This window comes from Haliotis rubra, unplaced genomic scaffold, assembly GCF_003918875.1.
Source record: "Haliotis rubra isolate DU_JTF1 unplaced genomic scaffold, ASM391887v1 Scf85, whole genome shotgun sequence".
NCBI classification, from domain to species: Eukaryota; Metazoa; Mollusca; class Gastropoda; order Lepetellida; family Haliotidae; genus Haliotis; species Haliotis rubra.
In genome coordinates this window covers 1219027-1231757 of record NW_025767579.1, presented here as the reverse complement: position 1 = coordinate 1231757, position 12731 = coordinate 1219027, and the positions used below count along the sequence as shown (strand labels likewise).

Genomic DNA, 12731 nt, shown 5'->3' with positions numbered 1-12731 from the left:
ATGTTCACCATCAAACAATCTCATCGAGAACACACAGATATTGCATGATGCAAACAATCGTTGTTCAGTCACTATACAATTAAGTATGTAATACGCATTTAGAAATTTGAATAGAATAGAATTACTCTGGGATAACAACTTGTTTGTTTGCAAAAGAGTTTCTGTGATGCTTCTTGACAATTCATTGGGTGTCATCAGTGGATTCTGTTTTTGTAGCCTTGGAACCTTGTTCCAATAATGATGAAGAGATTATCCATAAAAACATATTTTGTTTTAAGGGCAGAACAAGTTTATTTCTTGTTTTATGGATCTGCCAGTCGTATTTTTTCAAGATTAAGAAAAACAAAATCTTAATGTGATATAAGTGAAATAATCTTGAAATCAGTGTGAAACCTAAACTCACTCAACTTATTTTTAGTTGATATAAACAAACCAAAAGACTTAACATGGAAACTCATGTAGGTTTTTGCTTTGACAGGTGATATCACCCCACCCACCCCCACTCCGCCATCCTGCCTTTAGCTTTTCTGAGGACAAAATTCTGTACAAGAAGAAATAAAATTGGTTTGGCCTAATCATAGAATAAAGAGATCATAACCTTTCAGAAAGATTGTAGATGTGTTCTTACAGAAAGCTTGAGGCCAGCAGAATAATCTTTTAGCAAACACCTGGTGTCATCACCCATTCTGTGTAAAGTTGATTTTCTGTGATCCATACATATAATGTTCATATATAATCACTAGTTTGCTTCTGTGATCCAGACATATAATGTTCATATATAATCACTAGTTTGCTTCTGTGATCCATACATATAATGTTCATATCTAATCACTAGTTTGCTTCTATGTCCCATGGAATCTGCTTTTGCAGTTACTTTACACTGATAACTTTCGGACGGCAATTTATGCCAAGTCACCTTTTGCCAGTGTTATTCAACATATGAGTTAGTGAATACTGTATAGGATGTAGCCAGGAATGTTGCAGGTATTCTTTGTCATCAGGTACATAATCAGGTTTTGACAAACTAACATACATACCTACATATGTACGTACATGATGATCTCACTAAAAGGAACATAAAGACATGAAGCCACAGGGTTATTGTTGGTAACAATGAGCTAGTACTTGTACATTAGTGAATACTTATGTACATCAACAGGTTCATTGTTTGAAACACTGAAGCAAATATGCCTGTACAAGTTTCAGCATATTTTATTTTTAAGTGAGACAATCACACAAGGAGGAACTTCTTTGTATTCACTCGATGACATAAATAGTGTTAATTAGACCAGGGCTCCATTGTCTTTGACCATGAACTAACTAAATGAGTTGTTAGGGAAACACTACTTTCCAGTGATATAAGATTATCCCAGTGTCATATACCTTGAAAATATAACAATATCTGACAAAAAAACCCATGTTGCCAGAGGGATTTAAACTTGTGAGGTCTACAATGAAGGCTGGCGGATGTAGTCGTCTGCCACAGCAAAACTGAAGACATTATGTAGCAATTAGAATGATATGAAGACCAACATTCAACCCATCTATGAAGTATTTGGGATTTTATTGGTACGCTATTCTATACATTGAACATGCGTCTGATTCACTAAGGCAGGAACATACAAAACACATTCACTTGAGATACATAACCATCTGATCTTGCAGATTATTGTCTAGATGTGATATGTGAGTTGTGTAACCTGAAAGCAAAGTGATGCTGGAAGGTTTTACCTGGCAGTTGTACTTTAAAGTAAGATGTTTTTTATCTACCACCAGCCCATCAAGCTGGTCCTGTCTGCGATAAGCACCAACAAACACCACTCACTTACAATCATTTCTTCTTCTGATGCTCCTATAGCACTACTTACAGAATAGAAAATATGTCAAGTGTCAACAATCTATTTCAAATAATGTAAAAAGAACGGTTTACCATGTTATTCATTATCGGAGAAAGTTAAGCCACTTCCTAGTTGTTGTATTTGTTGATGAAAGGTAGAGCCAGAGCCTGTTTTCATTTCCTCAGCTGTTCATATATATATTAGCTTGTGGCACCTGAAGTGGGAACGGAGCCCTCCTCTGATGGTTAGTCACATTAGCTTATTACCATCACTTCCACTGGATGCAGCCATGCTGATTTCATTTCCCATCAATCATAGTATACAAATTGAAGCACATTCCTTAAAAATTTTCACCCCTTTTGAATATATTTTGTTTGGCAGAATTCAGCTGGAAATTTATTTCAAACCTAATCCAAATCCTCTTCATAAACAGTGACAACAAAATGTATAAATTTCAGAGGCTGTTAGAGCACTTATAAACAGTCCACACAACCAGTGAGTCGTCCATTACCTTGAAACATACCAACAGTTGTCATAATCATAAACTATTGCAGAAACAACCTGAGGAAACTGTCTCTATGATCTGAAACTGTTTCAGAAATAGCCAAAGGAACTGTCTCTACAATCTGAAACTGTTGCAGAAATAGCCCAAGGAATTGCCTCACCATCTAAAAATGTTCCAGCAACAGACCAAGGAATTATCTCTACAATCTGAAACAGTTTCAGAAATAGCCAAAGGAACTGTCTCTACAATCTGAAACTGTTTCAGAAATAGCCCAAGGAATTGTCTCTACAATCTGAAACTGTGGCAGAAATAGCCCAAGGAACTGTCTCTACAATCTGAAACTGTTTCAGAAATAGCCCAAGGAACTGTCTCTACAATCTGAAACAGTTTCAGAAATAGCCCAAGGAACTGTCTCTACAATCTGAAGCTGTTTCAGAAATAGCCCAAGGAACTGTCTCTACAATCTGAAGCTGTTTCAGAAATAGCCAAAGGAACTGTCTCTACAATCTGAAACTGTGGCAGAAATAGCCCAAGGAACTGTCTCTACAATCTGAAACTGTTGCAGAAATAGCCAAAGGAACTGTCTCTACAATCTGAAACTGTTTCAGAAATAGCCCAAGGAACTGTCTCTACAATCTGAAACTGTGGCAGAAATAGCCAAAGGAACTGTCTCTACAATCTGAAACCTTTTCAGAAATAGCCCAAGGAATTGTCTCTACAATCTGGAGCTGTTGCAGACATAATCCAAAACCAATGCAAATATTCAAAGCTGTTTCAACAACCCGAAACTGTTACATAGGTAGTTTTGTCCTGAAATTTAGAACAAGGACTCCCTCTCATGAACATAACCATATATACAATTGCAAACATTTTGTCTATTGCAAGTTTCATTGAAACCCAAAACATGTATCATAAACCTTTGGCAGCCAAATTATGCTGTAGAATTGTTCTGCTCCCTTAAGGTAAATGTTAGCTCCAACATTTCACTGTGGATGTGTCTGTGGACAAAGTTTCCAGTATCAACGCAACTGATGTACTGATAACACCTCCTTAATTGGAACAAATTTCAAATCATTATTTCCTCTTTACTTCCACTTTTCCTCTGAAAAAATATACATATAATGTGGAGCTTCTTCAGCCCAATGAAGGGAACTGATATCTAAGGGGAAATACTTATCATAAACTGTGTTCAATCCTTATCTGTGCACTTGGTATACCACAGCAATCATCACGATCTCAAATATAACATTTGGTCGGAATCAGGAGCCATGGGGACTTTATTTCCACTATCATCATTAATGGTGTGGCAGTAAACATAAACATGTAATAGGCGTCATAAACGGTATCGACAAAGTGGAAACCATGTAATTTTCTCCCGCTTTCTTCTTCACGTGTAGACCGACTTGTGTGAAAAATGACATTTCACACTTCCAGATTAAATAGGCATAAAATATTTATGATAGACCAGGTCTTAAACCATATTAATAAATATCTGCATGTAGTCTACTAGGATGGCCTGGTGTTACCAGTATACTGGTATTATCAACAAGACACTTTTCAAATGATACATATTGAAACATTTTGTTCTGAGAACCAGTTTATTGGGTAAAATATATATGAAGTTTTGTGATTATCTCTTTGGTTTAAGTTTGACTTTCTTTCTTGTTGCTATTCTGCGTACAAGGCAACTCACTGATTAAACAAAATGGCATGATGTATCAAATCCAACATCAATGCCTCTATTATCCATATTGCACCCATTTCTCCAAATCAGCTAACTACAGGAAACATTACCCATGACCGTTTAATACATCCAATATGTTTGGCAGACATCGCACTGGTCCAGCACTAAATGTAGGAAGGATATGTCCCAAGTCGAGACTCCAACCTTCAATACTCATGACTGCTACAAAAATAAATATGGCGGCCATATGAACATGATAGTCCCCTACATCTCGAAAACCTAACTTTTGTATATTTAAGTTGAATTTGCAATGACAGTTAAACTGTGAGATAAAATCATTTAAACAGACATTCTAATTTCCATTTTTCAAATTTTGTAATTATATCTAACATATTGAAAATGCTCGTGTCATCTAAAATCAAAATGGCTGCCATATTGACATCTGCTCTTTGACAAGCAACAAGGGTGTTTATCTGACATGGGAACCTTTCCCCTGATGTAAAACAAAAGCTTGTGAAGGTCATATACATTAGAAGGAAGCTGAGAATGAGAAAAGACTGTTACACAGTATACATCTGCTAATGTTTCTTCAAATCAAGGGTGCCATTATTGGACTTTCTGCAGGTCTGCAGATGAGAAATCCATCCTTCAAATCATGATGCATCCTTTCACATAGCCAGATATTCACCAAATTGTAAATGTTAAGTGGATTATACATTTGCAGTTCTGTCATATTACTAATACAAATAAAACTAGCATGATCTATGATGTAATGCATACATATATCTTTAACATAAGATAAGATATTTATTGCATAGCATTCCATGAAGGCAAAATTCCATAAAGTACAAATATGTTACACAAGTGACACATTATCATAAGTGATTGGCACTGTTACATCACAAGTTCTGCTCTTACAGTATACCCTTCAATAAAAAAAATGAGGATACTCAACACATTGAATAATAGGAATAATAACTAACAGAAAAGGCACTCAAAATGCCTTCTTTTAAATATATGACACATGGAAGAAAGTGATGCATTATTATTTAGATGAGGTTTGTAGACAATGTTCCTTAGTCCTCCCAAAACAACTATGTAGTGAAGCGATATATAAATCTTAAAGCATCAAGAATGAAATACCACCCATATTAATCTTTTCACATTGTCATTTCTTACCAACAGATATTATTTTTGTAAGTACTAAGTTGTCTGTAGAGCAAAGAATAAACTGCCGACTTTAATTTCACAAAATACACATTTGATGTTTTTCAAATTAGTCTGTTTAAGCAAAGGTTAAACTGCATGACTTTCTATTTATATAATACAAATTTTGCGAAGTTTTTGAAAGTAGTCTGCAGGAACATAGGTTAACATGAAGGCTGGAGTAATCAGGACCAGGCTTGTGCACCGACAGGCCTCCGTTCTCCCTCCGCCCAATGCACAAGGCGCAGTCAACGGAAACTTATCACATTCGTTGCCACGCCATGAAAGTGGAGTCTGATCTTCAAAGCCCAGCACAAAACATTTGTGGCACATTTGGAAAGGTTTTACATAGACGACCAAGGCATGTGCCTGTTTTGATGCAATCTGTCGGCAAATGCAAGAGATTCTGCAACATACATGGCGAGAATGCCTGCATAAATACAGAGAAATGAGAGACACGGAAGCAATGTGTTTGATGGCATGCTGAATGTTTTCTTACGCTGGTTAGATCCCTACCCTGTTAATATTCCTATAATGTTTTCAGGGCATCTGGGAGATCGATGATGCAAGTTCACACCTGGGACATATATACTGTTCCCCTCAGGTGATACTAATTACAGGTATCTCATGGGAACAGACTCTTTTCTATTCCTTACCTTGCTGTAGATTCCTCTAAGCCATACATATTCATTCACATGTAGAACAACAAACCAGTCATATAATTACATCACGATCTTGTTTGCTTTTATTGTGTCTTTTCGCTATCAGTAACTATGTAAATAGTTAATCTCCAACTGTTTTGGACACATTTAAGCTAAATTACCTTTTGGAGAGTAAACATAGACAGTAGTGAGTGATTGTACAAAGAGAAATGTTTACTGACAGACATAATAATATACAAATCTCAAAATATGATTATACATTCAGTACTTATGTAGCTATAGGTTTAAGTAAGTGAGACGGTTAACACTGGTTAGAATACAATATTACAGTAACATCACAGCATGGCAGCTGTGGGAAGAAAGCATCAAGTGAAGCAGGTTTCTCATGTCTACCACCTACATCAACACAACAAGCACGGGCATGGTGCTGACCGGCCTCACAACATAATCCAGAAAAATACAGGATTCAAACTCACTATCATAGGTCAATCTGGCATACCCAAGGGAAGCAACTCTGCACAGTGAAGAGTGTGCCATCCATAGCCTTCCGTAGATTCAAGCAGCCAGTTATGTGTTGGTTGTAAATCTACCCTAAGTTTATCCCATCTCACTGATAACCAATGTGATACAGCTGAAAACACTGACAATGTTGTTGTATATACGTGTACTCTACAGGCATTATAACCATGCACCTACAGACCGAGTGTGATCGAAATAGTCTCCTGCATGAAGAATCACCAAAGTGACAGCTGCCATTGATGTTTCAAATGAATCTGCTACAACCAATCGTCAATTTTTTAAGGCAAAGAAATATTCTTGTTTTTTTCCGTACAGCATCCCTGGATGAGAACATTTTGCTTCTGCATGAATGAAATTTCAGACATTTGAGAAACACACAGTTTCACACTCATAACAATTATAAGCTGTTAGACCTTGCCCATTAGAATAAAACTGTATCTGTATTGTTTTTAAGTATTTTATACTTTATTTCCAAAATGGTATTGCAGTTAAACATGTACATGTAACCAGTACTTAGCATGATTGGTTTTCATGTAACATATCCATTATCCTATGAAGGTCTCACATATAGCAGTGTCTTTTATGGTATGCTGAACATTTTCATGTAACATATCCATTATCCTATGAAGGTCTCACATATAGCAGTGTCTTTTATGGTATGCTGAACGTTTTCATGTAACATATCCATTATCCTATGAAGGTCTCACATATAGCAGTGTCTTTTATGGTATGCTGAACGTTTTCATGTAACATATCCATTATCCTATGAAGGTCTCACATATAGCAGTGTCTTTTATGGTATGCTGAACGTTTTCATGTAACATATCCATTATCCTATGATGGTCTCACATATAGCAGTGTCTTTTATGGTATGCTGAACGTTTCATGTAACACATCCATTATCATATGAAGGTCTCACATATAGCAGTTTGTTTGATGGTATGCTGAACGTTTTCTCATGATGGCTAGATCTCAACCATCATCATTGTTTTTTATGCTGCATATCAACCGCCCCATGACAGTCCTAGAAATAGCAAAGTCTAGTGAAATACCTACATTTAAGAGTGAAATTACATTGTTGTTCTCTGTTAGTGAAGTATGAAATTAACAAGCCATTCTAGAATACTTCATGTGACAATAGCAGACAGAATTGAGTATGACTCTGTAGAATGGTGAGTGCTAAAATAGCTCTGTGGAATACAGTCCAGAAAATGAGAAACACTCTCAGACTTACCACACTGACTTGGTACATCCACACATATTTTTTGTTCAACATTGCACAGTGTCCATTAACTTGTCCCCGATTCCTAGGATGTGCGTATCACACAGAATATTCTGGCACAGTTCCGGTCTCCTGGGAGCTCAGTAATGCTGTTCTGTAAATAAACAAAGACGTGATACAATCCCTTCAAGACATGTAATTCAAGAGTTCTTAAGTTTAATGCTTCCTTAAAAAGCTTCAGGCTTGTTTTCACATATGTACACAGCCGAAAACATATCACCAGATAGCTATTGTGACGCAGGACAACACACTACCATTACAGTCTCTGTATCAGACAAGTTATATTCATAGACACATGTACAATTTAGTTTTAGAGCTCTGCTATTCAAAAAATATTAGTTAAGCCTCCTTTACCAGAAATTGTAAACAATTTGTAGAATATATATACTGATTCTTCAAGGAATGCTATGCAAAAAATATCTTGACCTCTTATCTTTGGTTCATCTGTTTCATGACGCCATCATTCAGAACCAAACGGGAATTTGTTTCTTAAAAGTTTCTTGGACTCAAAATATATATATTTAATATGTATCGACATGTGTTTGCAAAAAATGGAGACATTTTAACAAGCATGTTTTTCTCCAGTTTGTATTTTCAAAGTTGGAATAATGTACTGCTGACATTATATTATATATCTATAGATTTACAGGATTTACATTGTTCCTCATAATATCAATCACTGGATTGTCTGGTCCAGCCAATGCTATTGTTACAGACTGAATATTGCTGAGTGAGGGGTTTGAACAACAAATACAAACACACATTGGGGACTGATGGTTGAACTCTGGCCTTACCAACAAGTACAGGCCCCTGAGATACAAGATATTGATCTCACCTGTGTAAGCTATTCAGGCCTACGTTTTGCCTGTCCATCTTTGATGAACAAAGAAGACAACACCGGACCAACAAATAGATACACAACAAGTTGACAGGTGCCCCTATTTGGGTAGGACATGCCCACCTTTACATGAACACCTGCTAACATCGCCACTGGAGAGTGATTTACAAACACATACTGATGATCTGGTCAAGTTCATACAATGGCGTCTGCTTCAGATTTCTACTGATTATGGAAAAGGTTTTGTTGCTTCCATTTACCTTGTTCTTTTTTATTCAGATATAATCAGCTTTACAGAAACCTACCAGAAACAAGCAATTATTCAAATGAGATTGGCAATTTAGTCACACTGGTACATCAGGCATACAAAAGATCTGTTTGAGAGGCATTTTAGAAGTTGGGACATACAATAGTGAACAAACTTTATGGATAACAACTTCTCTATTTCTCCATTCCTGCTCGCCAACAGTACAAGAATCTGTATCAGACATCCCACTCACGAAATAAAGAAGTTGTTATCCATGAAATTTGTTATCATATTAAAGATTGTAGACATTTCTTAGATTAAAAAAAAAGACATTCATAATTCTGTCACACACTCCTCAAACAGAACATGATAATAATTCTGTCCCACAAATATCTGCTGAACAAAACAAATTAATCATTGTATAATTCTCTTCTGAACAGAAGTCACTTAAAGTTGTAAAATTCTATGCCAAACTAATAATTGTACAATTCTCTGACAAAGACAAGCCACTAATAATTGTATGATTCCATGACGAACAGAAGCCACTAATAACTGTATAACTGTCTGATGAACAGAAGACACTAATAATTGTATAATTCTCTGCCAAAGTGATGACACTAATAATTGTATAATTCTCTGCCAAACAAAAGACACAAATGATTGTATAATTTTTTGATGAACTGAAGACACTAAAATTTGTATAATTCTCTGCCAAACTAATAATTGTACAATTCTCTGACAAAGAGAAGACACTAATAATTGTATAATTCTCTTCCAAACAGAAGACACTAATAATTGTATAATTCTCTTCCAAACAGAAAAAACAGCAGTCATCCATTGCACAACTGTCAGCTGTGAGCAGAAGACATGAACACTTCTCCAGAGTCCAGGTAGAACACCGGTCTCCTGTCAGACAACTTCTGTTATTGCTTCATCTTTAAGATGACATAAAAAGATTCTTGTACCCTTTTATACAAATGTTAGGAAATAAGAGAACACATATCTAATGTGGGCACTAAAGTTTCTCTCACATTCATGCCATGAAAGATATCACTAGCACAGATGTCATATAAGAACTTCAAAATGGATGTGTCAAAAGGAGTGTTTATTTGTCCCAATAAATCAAAAACATAAAATTTACAAGTAGAACATTTATCCCGTTTGTTGCCCATGGATTGAGAGTGGGAACCATAAACTCGGGCCACAAGTCAAACAGGAGCTGCTGAGGTCTGCAGCCTCGTCCAGCGATAAGACATTTTCACACACTTTTTACTGTTAACTGAAACTTCCCAATCTCACCAAAATATGACAAATACAGTCTCGTAGGGATATCGAGTTTCACAACCACATTTTTAGTCAGTGCGGGAGGATAAGGGCCTTGATACAGGCCCTGTCACTCAGATTCACCAACCATAGCCCAACAGCTCCCCGATACTATTTCACGCCCATCCCGGCCAATTATTATTGCAAAGTCAAAGTTTTCATCAAGTCAAGATGGAATTAACCCTGAAGATCCCTGTTGAACTAGAAGGGCTTATAAACCTTCCATGCAGCTTGCCGCCCCCTTTCATCTCCACTGCCATAGATAAAGTAAGAAATAGTTCAGGAAAAGTCCTACAAAGCTGAGACCTTATCAAAACCCAGCCTGCTGGGCTGTAGCTCAAATAATCTAAAAAGACTGATGCGTTCTGTCCTTAACTCTGATTGATGTTCATGATTTACCCTTTCTGAAGGTTAGGGAAGTGAATATGTGCCTTCCTTCTGACACCAGCAGTGTTAAAGACATGACTTGCTTTGTTAGCAACAAAGATCAGGACTCGATAGCTTCTTACATGAGAAACAGGCTCCCCCTACATTTACAGCAAGGCTACAACAGCATCATATACCCATTGTGTTGTAATCACAATGGCGGTGTGGCAATATCATACACACAGGCCATGCACTTGATCATTTCCCTTCCTCCACAAGTACACTCCATGTACCGCTCACATACGTGTTAATGTACAGTAGACTCTTCTTCTTATACACATTTCACATCATATCATACACCAAAATATGCAATGTTTATTTTTTTTTACCAATTTTGTATGATTTTGTTCGAATATGGAATATTTGCTGTCATTTTTCAGATAACACAAACCTTGTATGTAAATTGAATATCTAGATTACATTGCCAATGAAATAATAATACAAAAGTGCTTTTGTTTGGTTTATTCCTCAAAGACCTTTCTGCTTTAAAATAATTTCTTATGTTTTTAACAGTATTTGGCCTAACACTGAACACACCAATCATCAAACATTCCCACAGTTGATAACCATCAATTATGGTACCTATCTCATGAGCATGCCGACATCAGCATTCATTATACATAGTTCCATTGTACACAGGCCAAATATCTTCACATGGTGCCAGCCAATAAATGTCACATTTGGGTACTAGTTTCTCCATATTTTTGTAGAGCTCTGTTAAAAAAAAACCCCAAAGAATTCTTGAATCTCTGATGTTCCATATCGGCAGCCGTGTTTGATGGTACAATATTGCCTTTCCCTATCAACACACATGCTTTCATAATGAAGCATGTCATTCAGATGTTAACATGCCCTACACAGAATCACATTCCTATCAGCGTGAAATGTGTTAGGCAATGCCATGGTACTGAACCATGGAATGTCCGGCAGTAAAGGCATTATCAGAGGCGCTGCAGCCTCAGAGAAGACAACAACATTCCTGGAGCTGTTTACATTGGTTACCCTGTCCTGCCCCAAATACGTTTATGACCAATTAACACAAGTCTGTTTGTCCTCATGATCACATTCATCGTCCCCCTGACCTCAGGCTGGCATTCATAGCTCCCTTGGGGTCTAAGTGTGCCAGTGGAGACACAGTAACTATTGTTCACATTCTTTCTACCCCTTATTGCTCACTGGACCTTTGTTTTTCTTCCTTTAAGAAAATATTAAAGTTTACATGGAATTACAGTAAATATTTGACTTGTTGAGCTCAAAGAATGAAGAATATGCTGATTTGATTCAATACAATTGAGAAAATTCTTTTAAAATTCTGGTTTGGTGAAAAGAGTAATTGCAATTATTATGACTGCCATTTAGAATGTGTATTAATCTTGTTAAGATGATAGCAAATAATATGAACCAGAACATTATTCAAATCTGTGAAACAGTTGGAATAATAGATGCAGAAAGAGATTAGCATTAGACCTGGAAATAACCAGACTGAAAAGTCATCCATAGCTTCAAAAACTGTTATATGATCTCCATAAGCAGTATAAAGACTGTATATAACATGAGAAGATGTGCGTTGAATAAGGTGTAATGGAAATGATTGTTTATCATTTTCATGGTTCAACTAAATGTTCTGTTCACAAACTTGGTGACATCACTCATTTTCAATGATTCAGTCAAGACATTTCCATTGTTATTTTGCCTTTTATCGACCCATGAAATCTTTTTGAGATATACGTATATAACACATTTTGCATGAGCCTAAAATTGTTTGCATCTTGTTAATGGATGTCTGAAGATTTTTGAAGACATTTTAAAACATAATGTCACATAAATTTAATGAAAACAATTTTTAAAGTTCTAAAATAATGAAGCCATTCTAAATGTATGATGGAAAAATTGAGTTTGTTCACCTGAAGATGGAATCAGAAATGATGAAACAATCCCAACTACTATACTCTGCCTGAAGTGTTGCTGGTACTGTAGACTAGCTCCAAGACCCTACTGAATGATAAGTCCATGAGTGTATTGTAGATGCCTGAAGTGTTGCTGGTACTGTAGACTAGCTCCAAGATGGACATTATGATCTAAACTAATAATTGCTGCCTTAGAGCCTGTGCAAGTCTATTAGTAATGATTTACACTGCAGCCTCAATTATTTCAACTATATGATGCAAGTCTCTCAATAATCAAGTCTGGACCAGACAACC

General features: G+C 36.4%; 1 protein-coding gene across 1 annotated transcript in view; it reads right to left on the bottom strand.

Annotated features, from left to right (window-relative positions):
* LOC124262687 (zinc finger protein GLI4-like) overlaps positions 1-12731 on the bottom strand; it is a 124968-nt gene that overhangs the window by 95228 nt on the left and 17009 nt on the right. Inside the window, exon 2 of the mRNA XM_046697202.1 lies at positions 7649-7790. The gene's annotated coding sequence lies outside the window, so the exon portion shown is untranslated. The remainder of the gene's footprint in view (positions 1-7648; positions 7791-12731) is intronic.